A 12,589-nucleotide genomic window follows, 5' to 3' on the forward strand; every position below is an offset into this window, starting at 1 on the left:
ATAATTGTACTGCTAATACCTATTGATTTATTAAAAGGAACAATCAATGTTTAATCAACCTTCATGCCTATATCTGCTTATTTGAGCAATTACTTTGAAGATCACCATATATAATACAACTATCATTGTTAATTTTCTATCATCTTTTTTAAAATTCTGTTTAATATTTACTGGTTTGGGGTGTTTTGCTTTTGTCTTTGTTTTGCTGTTTTGTTTTTGTTCTTTCCCTTTGAAATAAAAACCAATTAATAAATTAATTTTAAATTAGACACTCTCTACAATTGAACCATAATACCAATACAACATCCTGAAACTTATGAGACAAACAAAATCAGTCTTATCAGGAAAATAAGTAGCAGTGAACGTTCATATCAGGAAAAAATTGTGAGCTCAGTATAAATACCTAATGTAGAAACTCATGCGTCTAGAAAAAGAAGAGTTAGTCAAGCCCAAAACTTGTACAAAGGAAGAAATTAAAAGGCCAGAGCAGAAATTAAAGCAATGAAGTCTAAGTACACAGTACAAAGATTCAATGAATAAAAGAGTAGGTTCTTTGAAAGATTAAATAAAATTGACAAACTCTTAGGCAAACTTATCAAAGAGTGTAAACACTCAAATCCATGCAATAAGCAATGTAAAGGGTGAAATGACAACAGTTCCTGTAGAAATCCAGAAGCTCATCAATACCTACTCCATAAACTTATATTCTATTACGATGGAAAATGCAGCAGAAGTAGATTGAAGATACATATAAATGACCAAGGGTTAATCAACAAGATATGGCCTTATGACTTTTTACTGTTTGAATTCCAGTGATAGGTCATGAAAGTGCTGCATGTATTCACTTGTTTCTGTAGGTATGCTCCTCTTTGAACCCTTCAGACCCCTGTATTATATCATATTATCCTACTTCTCCCATGCTGCAAGGACCCCAAATTTATTATCAGAGAGGCCTGAATTCTCTGTGAACAAAGTTTTCCTACCAGCTTTCAGTGGTTTCAGCCCCCTGCTGCTTCATCTGTAGCCAATTTGTGCTGGCGAACACAAGAGAGACTCCAAATGGAACATCTCAGGTAAAATCATTCTAAATTCCTAATCCGTGGATACTGTGAGATATAATACAATATCTGATGTGGTTTTGAACCAGTAAGTTTTGGAATGATTTATTGCATGAAAATAACCATAGCAACCATTGCTTTAATGCAGTGATACAAGTGAAGGATAATATGATATACTCTGATGATCAGAGTAATTAAAAATGTGGTATTTATTTTCATAGAGAAGTGGAGGCAAGGAAAATTTGAAAGCAATAAATAAAATTACTACATAGTGGATTTATTCAAACTGTAGATAATCTAGATTAATTATTGCATTGAATGTGCAGGTCTTTTTCTCTCCTTTTACTCAACTCATTTAAAGTAAATCTTAATATTAAATTGAAATTATTTGTTTCCTAAAATTTACTTGATTTCTTTTATGTTTCATGTACAGATAATACCTTAATATTTAACTTTGATTCTGTGGATGTGATTCAGTGGTAGAATGGTTACCTGGAATTCAAAAGGCCCTACATTTGAACACAGTACTACCAGAAAAGAGGAAATTAAGTTGGATTACTTCTTACAGTTTTCTGCTTCTATTAGCCTTCCTACAACTGGGACAATATATCTGATATAAAAAATGTAGAGGAGGGTAGCTTAATTTTTCTCAAGTTTTTGGGGGTTCATTTCATGTTGTTTTAATTGGGTTTTTTTTGTGTGTGGGCTTTTTTGTGTGTGTTTTGTTTGTTTGTTTGTTTGTTTGTTTTGTTTTTGTTTTGTTTTTCCGGTACCAGGTACTGAACTCACAACCTTGTGCTTGCCAGGCAAGAGCTGTGCCACTGAGCTAAATCCCCAGCCCCCATGCAGTTTTAATTAAAAGGCAATAAAATGTATCACGGAAGGGTTTGGCAGAGAACATCTGCCCAAACTATGGGAAGTAATAGAGAGAAAATGGGAAAAGCCAGAATGTGAAATGAGAGAGACAGAGATAGATAGAGAGAGAGAGAGAAAGAGAGAGAAAGTCCAAAGACATGCCCCTAGTAACTAACCTGCTCCAAATAGACACAAAGTCCTGACCATATATTTAGTGAGGAATTCATCAAAGGATTATTCCACAGATTATACAGGGTTCCCATTATCCAGTCACCTTGGAAAAGTCCTGTGTCTGAACACTTGAAAATTTTGTGTGGCATTTTAGATCTAAACCATCACACTCTGTTTTTTTTTTTTAAATGTATACTATCTGTGAAATGTATAGTATCAAGCATTCTTAGCTATTTCTATGATTTATGCTGTTTTTTTATTTTTAAATGGAGAATGTGCTGTATATAAGAGAAATGTTATTTTTAGAATTCTTAGACGTTATGCTGACAAATTTGGAAGTGTGTAAGATCACTTATAAAGATATCCGTTTTTATTCTTCCCCATCCCATTTTCCCAAATAATTATAGTGTATTAGTGATAGTGCTAAAAGTAATGATTATAAATAATAACATGTAATATACTGCTCTTTTCTAAGTTAGGATAATAACTCTGCCATCAATTTTATATACATATTTCAAAGGAAAGTTCACTTGGCTTACCTGAAGGTATTTAAAGAAAAGTAGAATGTCATCAAGTTAGTATTTCAATAACTCTGCCAAGTGTCATGAAGCTCTAAAAGTATAAATGAAGATAAATTTATCTGACTTATGAAGTGAGTGTGTTCATTTTATTCACACTGTAGAAAGACATTTGCAACTTGATTTATAAGTACAGTGGACAGCACCAAATTAACATATTTCCTTCTAGTCACAAGTTGTCACGTTCACATAAGAGATTGTGTACAAAGTGTTGGCCACATGCATTACCTGAGCACTCTAGCCAAGGCAGGATAGGCAATGGTGAATTAAGCAAAGCCTGTTGAAAACCTTAACTAAACCAAAAACTGTACTAAAATTCCATACATCAGGAAAGAATACAATATTGTAATGAACATAGATGTAAAGACCTTCAGTGAGATAGTGTAAAAAAGAATGCAGCAAATTGTCATAAAGATCCTACCTCATGACCAAGTATGATTAATTCTAGAGATCTAGGGATGGTTGAGCATACACAAATCAGTAATTACAATACACCATGTAAACAGAATCAAAGACACATTCACTTTAATAGATGTATGAAAGGACTTTGACAAAATCCAACATCCACTCTGAATAGGAACCTTGAATAAAATTGGTATAGAAAACCTTACCTCGATTTGAAAAAAGCCTTTCACTATAAGCCAAGGACCAACATCACATTAAGTGGAAACAATATGAAAGCTCTTCCTCTAAAATCAGATACAAGAATATTTGCCATCACTACTACTGTTCAGTACAGTTTGAACAACATTAGTTAAAGCAATCAGGTAAGACAAATAAATCAAAGAGATGTGGATAGGAAAGGAGGAATTTAAATTATTATTATTATTTGCAGATGATATACTCGTCTATGTAGAACACCTATAGAATATTAATAAGACAATTTAGTGGTATAGTAGGATAAAAAGTCAATACACAAAAAGGTAGCTAATAATTTCCCTATATATCAAAAATAAACTCAACAAGGAAGAAATTGGGGAAAGTTCTTCTTGTCCCAACACCAAGTGTAGCACTTGGTCTCTCAGTGGTCCCCAGGAGAAAATGGCAAGAGGATTTAGAAAATAAAGACAAGAGACCATAGCTAAGGTCAGGTGGAGTTACTGCTTACCTGATGAGCAAGAGGACTGACTTCAACTGTGGGGGCTTTTATTTTATACTCATGCAAATTTTGTATCAGGGTAGATAATGTTGCCTAGCGACTAATGACTTAAAGACTGTAATTGTCCCGGCAGGATGCCTTTTTGAATACTGTGGCAGCTTTACTGCCTGAGGCACTCTGGCTCTGTCCTGCCCTCACACATATGACAAATATCCAGCTCTAGTGGCTCCCAATACCAACAGAAATTAAATACTTACAAATGAACTTTATCAAGGAAGTAAAAGAACAATGAAAACTACAGTACTCTGAAAAAGGTGATAGGATAGAATTACAGAAAATGTAAATACAGCCCTTGTTCTTGAATAGGCAGAAAGAATACTGTCAAAATGAGGATACTTCCAAAACTCCTATAAAAATGTAATGCAAAAAAAATCAATATTCAATTAGAATTTCTCACAGAACTGAAGAGAAAGATCTTAAAATCCATATGAAACCAGAAGCTAGAAGAGTGAACACAATCTTGAGAAATAAGAGCAAAGCAGGAGGCATCACGCTCCCAGATTTCAAATTGTAGTATAAAGCTAAAGAGGTTAAAATCAGTGTGGCACTGCAAAAAGAAAAGCAGACTTGTGGATTAAGAGAACAGAATAGAGGATACAGAAACAAATTCCAGCATAATCAGCCACCTGATCTTTGAAAAGGGGGCCAGAAATAATTCTGAAGGAAAGATAGCCTCTTTAATAGGTGGTGCTGGAAAACGGGCTGTTCAAATAGAGAAGACTAATCCCAGAACCATATTTCTCACTATACTAAACTAACAGAAAATTGGATCAAAGATCTAAATATTAAAACAAATCATTTCATCTGCTGAAAGACAAAATAGGTTAAACTCCTAAGTGTTAGGCATTGTCAAGGACTTTCTGAACACAGGCCCAATTGCATAAGAAATAATCAAAACATGGGACCATATCAAATTAAAATGATTCTGCACAGTAGGTGACACCACCAGCAGAGTGAAGTGACAACTTACAGAAGGGGAAAATATTTTATAGCTATTCCTGAGACAAAAGACTAATAGCTAGTGTATATAGGGAACTTAAACTATTAAATTCCACAAATTTAAAAACCCAATCAAAAAATGGTAACTGAAATGAAAAGATACTTCTCAGTGGTACAAAAAAGCCAATAAATACAAGAAAAATATTCTTCATTACTGGCTGTTAGAGAAATGCAAATTAAAGCAACACTGAGATTACATTGCACTCAAGGAAGAATTGGTACTACCAAAAAATGAAGAAATAAATGCTGAGACGGCCATGGGAAAAAGAAAATGTACATTCTTAGTGGAATCTATAGTAGTAGAACCACTATGAAAATCAGTATGGAGATTTCTCAAAATAGTAAAATAAAAATTCACTTTACCCACCTATTCTCCATTCTAGGAATTTTTCCAGAATGTTAAAGTCATTATATTACAGTAATACATGCATGTCAATAATTTTTACAGCACAGTTCACAACAGTTAAATTTTGGAAGCAGCCCATATGCCCATCAACAAATAAAGAAAGAAAGAAAACATGATATTTATACAGAATTGCATTCTATTCTGTCACAGATATGGATGAAAGTAAATTATTTATAGGAAAATGGATGCACCTTGTGACCATAGTACTAGCTGAAATAAGTCAGACATGGGAACTTAGTTATCATATGGTTTCTCATATATGAGAAATCCAAAATATAAGGAGGAAAATAAAAGTTAGACAATGAATCTTTCATGTGTTTGAAAGGGTATGAGCAATAGATGGCATTGATGGAGGGGAGGTGATAAAAATAATTAATATATGTCATGTATATGTACTAAATCCCCATGAAGAATGTAGTTATTATGTACTACAAACATGTACCAGTAAAAAAAATTCTACACATCCAGTACATTCAATTTTTTATGCCTCCACTAGTTAGAAACCCAGAGGAGATTTCCTTCCCTGTGTCAGTCCCATTCTAACACACCATTTTAAAATAGACAGCTACTAATGACCATCCTTTATATAATTTTTTTGTTTGTTTGGTTTTTTTTTTTTGTTTTTTTGGTTTTTCTCCGGTACCGGGAACCGAACTCACGACCTTGCGCTTGCCAGGCAGGCGCTTTGCCCCTGCGACTTTATATAATTTTAATAAAGAAATACAGAAAATTCCAGTTTATACTACATTATTACCATGAATTGGTCTGTAGAATATGGATTGGATTTGACTTTTAAGATAACTGCCCTGGATTGGCAATAAACATATCATTAAATCTTAGAAAAATTTAAAGAATATATGATATAATTCCATTTCATTTCTATTATTAAAATAGAAATCTAAATATTTAAAAAAATATTTGACAGTTGCTAAAGCAGGGTGAATCTGGTAATAAGGAATATAATAGGCAGAGGAGGACTTGTGGAATGATTACTAACCTTCCATCTGTAGAGACATACAGCTGTGTTTATAGTGCAATGCCAGGGCTGGAAATTAAGTGAAAACTAATGAGACCCAAAGATAAACACATAACATTCTTCTATAGAGAAGCCCATAAGATCACCACTGAGGAGATATGTATTAGAGGCAGGATCCAGTGTCTCTCTTTCTATTTATTGCTTTCTCATATACCTTATAATTGCAAGTAAAAGACGAATCCTGCAGTTACCACTTTTCTCATCCTGCAACTAATTCAATACTAACATAAGTAGTATAGCACCAGGCTAAAAATCACAGCCTGCTAGATTTCTATATGAGGTTTTTAATGTATAATAATTTGAATCTACTAGTGAAGACATTATTTCCATTTAAAAATATTTTTATTCTCTGTTCACATAAACATATAGATAATTTAAATGAAAATAAATGTTTTCTCTATGAAACCTTTACAATGTATTTGTTCATTATATCTACTTGCTTCTTAATTTGGTTAGTTTCTTGCTTAAGTAAGCAAATAACTTAGAAAGAATAGTGTCTTGTCATCATTCAGTAACTAATGAAGTAGATGTAAATGTATCATCAATTCCAGCTTAATAGCTTTACTTTGCGGTTCCAATGAATAGGAAATCTGGAACTTGAAAGAAGTATGACCTGCTTGACAACTCTAAAATGAGCTGTAACTTTTATAAAAAGAATATTAATGCATATCTCCTTTATCATTTCAAAGTTGCTTTGTTCTTTTTATTTTAAGGCATATTCTCTAGCCTTTGTCATTACTTCATCTCTGGAATGACACTGTTTCTCTTTTATATGATTTAGTAATTTTATGAATAACTTTATTATTAATAGCATTGTGAGCAATTGAGTTTGTGTTGTTACCTGGAAAGAACTCTTGCAACTCTACTTTTGTCGAGAACTATTTTTATATTGTTACTTGTTTTTTAAAAAATGCATAATACATGCTTCCTCTAAGACAAATTGTTCATCGAATTACAATGAGATATGGACTTCATAATACCTCAGATTATGCCCACATCTCAAAGATTAAGGTGACTTTTTTCTGTTTTCTTTGTATTTTTCTTAAACCCTTTCTAACTCATTTTCATCTTTAAAATTATGAAAAAAAAATCACCTTTCCTTTTCATTTTTAATTATAGAAAATAATTCACTGTAAATCATAAATTCAGAGTAAATGTTAGTTATTTTTGTTTAGATTGTTGCGGTGTTTTTCCTCATACATATTTGATTCAGTCACATGTCCACTTGCAGAATAACACATATTGAAGGGAATTGTGACTCTTAACATATCATTTTAAGATGGAATGATTCTAGTCTTAATGCAAGCCTCAAAATATGTCTTGAGAAACATCACGGAGGGTTGTAAAGAGTTAACTTTGCAGTCCTGACTTAACCCTGTAATACTTCTCCAAAAACAAAGAACCAAAGAAGCCAGAGCCTAGATAACTACCCATGACCTTGCCTGGGTTGATTCATCCTTTCCCTGGCCCTAGATAAACATTGTAACCATAAAGGAAATGTATGGTTAGCTAAAGGGGGACATATAGAACAAAGTACAGAAAGTATATATCATTGTGGTTGGGCTTGACCCGGTTGCATGGCACAAGGAAAACAACATGTGGCCAGGGCTACAACATTTCAATCTCTTACCTTGGAAACCAAAAATGTATCTAAGCTTGGAACAAAGGCAGGTCCATGCCCGCTTCCCTGACTTGCAAGTTGGGATGAGAGGTAACCCATCTAAATTAAAACTGTGTCTGTTCTCATAAAGTTCTTTGGTCTCTTGCAGAATACAGCCCGAATTTTGCCCAAACAATGTAATTCTGGAAAATGTTAGCAACAATTTCTTAAGATCGATTTAGTTATACTCAATGCAATGTTAAATACTTAGTATTTCTTCTAGTAAATATGTGGTTATACGTTTAAAATAAATGCAAGATTAATTCTTATAATTTTTTATTGACTAGCCATAAGAAAAAAAACACTACAAAGTTATTTAAACATGAATTAAAATTTAAAAGGCTGTAAAGACAAAGTGTATAGGCTTTCACTAGATAATTATAAATATAGATAATATTTTGTGGTATATGTACAGTTACATAAAACACATATGTTAATTACCTAAAAACATAAATAAAGGCAAATGTAATGGTTAAATAATAGACATAACAACATTATAAGAAAAAGTTTTCTTTTCATTCCTAGTATCTTCAAAGAGACTTACAACTGGTAATGTGCAAGGAATCATAATAAACAGTTTAAAACATTATTTAGATATCTTTAATTTGGTAGCAATTTATGGATCATATATTCCTCACTCTGTTGATTTGGTTGAAAAATCATGTGTGTGTATATGTGTGTGTGTGTGTGTGTGTGTGTGTGTGTGTGAAAGAGAGTGGGTCTCTAGCTACTTATTTTATTTTCCATTTCTTTTCTACAATTTCATAATGAGAGCAGAGAACAAGGATTGTAAACTTCCATAAGATTCTATACACAGGGAAAATTGAGAGAGGTGTGATTCAGATGTTTTGTCTATTACAGTAAATTTTCATGATCTTCTATAGTTCTTGTTAGTCAGTTGTCACAAACACTCCCTGCAATTGTGTGTAGCCCAAAACCTAAGCACATTAGGAGCAATTAAAATAAGATGTTATTCTCTTTATTTTAATTCTTTTTCTTCATGCACTGTAGAATGTCATTGTACATATGATCTTTTTAATCCTACATCCAACAACTGGAAGAAATTTTTGTAAGGCAACTTCCTGAGCATATGTGAATATTAATCAGAAATATTCTCTTATGCTTAGCAAAATGGAAAAGAAAATTATATTTTAAGAAAATGTAGTCCTTAATATAAACAATTGATACTTAACCTATGTATTTTCAATATCCCTCTCATTCTCATCTCACCCTTAATCTCCAGGACTCCTTCACATTTTCGAGAAATTTTCCTCCTTGTCTCCTTTTATCTATCCTTTTCGGTGCTCTTTATTTGTACTTTACCTTATTCAAATGAGAGAGAGTATGCAATATTCAATCCTGTATATCTGATTTGTTTTACTCAATATTATATTTTTGAAGTGTATATATTTTCCTACAAATGTTTCAAATTTGTTCTTCTTTATGGCCAAGTAATAGTTGGTTATGTATCGATATCACATTTTATTTATCCAACCCAGACTTCTTCCAGGATTAACTATGGAGAAAACAGTTGAGCATGGTGGTGCACACCCATAATCTCAGCACATTAGAGGTTGAGGCAGGATGTTTACCATGAGTTTAAGCCCAGACTAGGATACATAGCAACTTCAAAACCAGTCTGTACTATATAGTGATACCATATCATAAAAGACTGAAAACAGAAAGCATTTTTCCTGTTCAATGCTATTATTTTTTTTGTTACCAGGAATAGAACTCACGACATCTCACTGTGCCACTGAGCTAAATCCCCAGCCCCTAAATGCTATTTTTAGTTACAATAGCTTTGTAGTATGTGTCAAGTCATGGATTGTGATGCTCTGTGCATTGCATTTATTGACCAGAATTGCCTTGGCTATTATAGATCTCTCTGGTGCCAAATAAATTTTAGAATTATTTTCTTTATTTTTGAGAGATATGCTTTTTAAACTTTTATTGAAATTGCATTAAAACTGTGTAACAATTTTGGAAGTATGGACATTTCCACTATATATGTTCATCTATCTAAGAACAACAGATATCTTTTCATTTTCTGATATCCTCTACAATCTCCTTTCTGAGAACAGTAATTTTCAATGTAGAGGTGTTTTAGTTCCTTCATTAGATGGAATCCTAGATATTTCATTTTTTGGATGCTATAGTGAAAGGTACTGTTTTCCTAACTTGTCCCTCACTGAATTTTTTTTTTTTTTTTTTGTAAAGGAAAGTTACTGACTTTTGAGTGTTGATTTTATATGCAGCAATGCTACTGAATTTGGTTATTAAATCTAGACATCTTTTGGTGGAGATTTTGATATTTTCTATGTAAAACATAAAGTCATTCACATTTAATAATAATTTAACATCTTCCTTTATTTTTCTTTTTGTCTAATTGCCCTGGCTAATGTTTACAGAACTATACTGAATAAGAGTAGTGATCATGATTGTCCTGTTTTTCTTGATTTTAGAGTGAATGGTTTCAGTTTTTGTCCATTTAGTATGATGTTGGCTGTTGGTGTCTCATAGATAGCTTTTATCAGATTGAGATAAAGAAAATCCATTCCAATTTTCTGTAGGATTTTTATCATGAATGGGTGTTGGAGCTTGTCAAATGCTTTCCCTGCATTTATTTAGATGATCTTCTGCTTGCTGTCTTTGCTCTGTTAATATGGTATATTATATTTATTGATTTCCATATGTTGAACCATCCCTGCCTGCCTGGGTTGAATCCAACCTGGTTATGGTGTATAATTTTCTTAGTGATTTGCTGCATTCTGAGGACTTTTTTTCCTATGTTCATTATGGAGACCGATCTATAGATCTATTTTTTAAATGTATCTTTCTCTGATTTGGGTACCACTGTAATGCTTGCTTCCAGGAATGCATTTAGGAGTGTTGATTCCTTTATAATTTCCTTAAAGTGTTGAGAAATACTGGCATTAAGTCTACCCTAAATTTCTTATAAAATTCAGCAATGAATCTCTCAGGTATTGGAGATTTATTTGATGGAAGATTTTTCATTTCAACTTTAATTTCATCACTGATATTTTTTTTCAATTTTTATATCTTTGTGATTCACTCTTGATCATTCATATGTATCTTAAATTTGTTTTTTTCTTCTGCATTTTTCATCTTATTAGAATACAAGTTCTTAAAGTAGGTACTGATGATCTTCTGGATTTCTGTAGGAACTGTTGTCATTTCACCCCTTTCATTGTTTATTGCATGGATTTGAGTCTTTACACTCTTTGATAAGGCTCGCTAAGAGTTTGTCAAATTTATTTAGTCTTTCAAAGAACCTACTCTTTGATTCATTGAATTTTTTTACTATTTCCTTAGACTTTATTGCTTTAATTTCTGCACTGGTCTTTTAATTTCTTCTCTTACACAAGCTTGGGCTTGACTTACTCTTCTTTGTCTAGAAGCATAAATTTGTACATTAGGTTGTTATATTGAGCTCACAATTTTTTCCTATATGGACATTCACTGCTATTTATTTCTCTCATGGGAGTGCTTTTACTTGTCCCATAAGTTTCAGAATGCTGTAATGGTGTTATGTTTTAATTGTAGAGTGTGTATAACTTCAAATTAATTAATTAATTGGCTTTTATTTTAAGGAGAAAGAACAAATAGAAAATGACAAAACAGAGACAAAATAAAAAACACAAGAACAATACAAATAATACAGAATTTGAAAAAAAGGTAATAATAAATTAACAATGATAGTGGTATTATATTTTATTATCTTCAAAGTAATTGCTCAGATTACCAGACGTAGGCATGCAAGATTGATCAAACAATTTACATTAATTGTTCCTTTCAATATACAAATGGAAATTAGTAGTACATTTATCTTAGCTATCATATATATTCTTCTGCCTTTCCTCTTTTCTTTCTTTTCCCCTTCCCTTTAACCTAGTTGCTCTTCCTTTTGAGCAGTTTCTTTTCCTTTCACAATATCTACTGTACCATTCAGATTTTATTTACTCTTTCAGGTTCTTACACTAGGGAGACAATATGATGTTTACACATAATGGTATGATTGGTTTCACCGATGAGTATGGTCTCTAATTGTATCCATTTACCTATAAAAGCCTCGAGTTTATCTTCCTTTATAGCTGAGTAATGCGCTATTGTACAAAAATACCACGTCTTTCTTTTTCCATTGCTCAGTTGATGGGCATTTGTGTTGTTGCCACGATTTAGCTATTACAATCTGTGGTACTATAAACATGGGTGCACATATATCGTTGTGAGATGAGGCTTTCATTTCTTCTGAAAATATACTCAGAAGGGGAATAGCTGGATTAAATGGGACCTCTAATCCTAGTTTTTTGAGGATTGCTCACACTGATTTCCTCAGTGCATCCATTTACCTATAAAAGCCTCACATTTATCTTTCTTTATAGCTGAGTAATATTCCATTACATAAAAATATCACAACTTTTGTATCCATCCCTCAGTTGATGGGCGTGTGGGTTCCTTCCACTATTTAGCTATTACAAATTGTGCTGCTATAAACATATGAGCACATATATTGCTGTGGTATATTCTTTGTTTTGTTTTGTTTTTTTTTTTTGGTTTTTCTCCGGTACCGGGAACCGAACTCACGACCTTGCGCTTGCCAGGCAGGCGCTTTGCCGCTGAGCTAAATCCCCAGCCCCAGTATA

The 12,589-nt window shown here is 32.7% G+C and overlaps 1 protein-coding gene across 1 annotated transcript in view; it reads left to right on the forward strand.

The window, feature by feature from the left end:
* The window catches only part of Pcdh11x (protocadherin 11 X-linked), a 937,510-nt gene that overhangs the window by 290,272 nt on the left and 634,649 nt on the right, over positions 1 to 12,589 (forward strand). The window lies entirely within an intron of this gene.

The sequence above is a fragment of the Chinchilla lanigera genome, unplaced genomic scaffold, assembly GCF_000276665.1.
Source record: "Chinchilla lanigera isolate Chin_1 unplaced genomic scaffold, ChiLan1.0 scaffold00124, whole genome shotgun sequence".
NCBI lineage: Eukaryota > Metazoa > Chordata > Mammalia > Rodentia > Chinchillidae > Chinchilla > Chinchilla lanigera.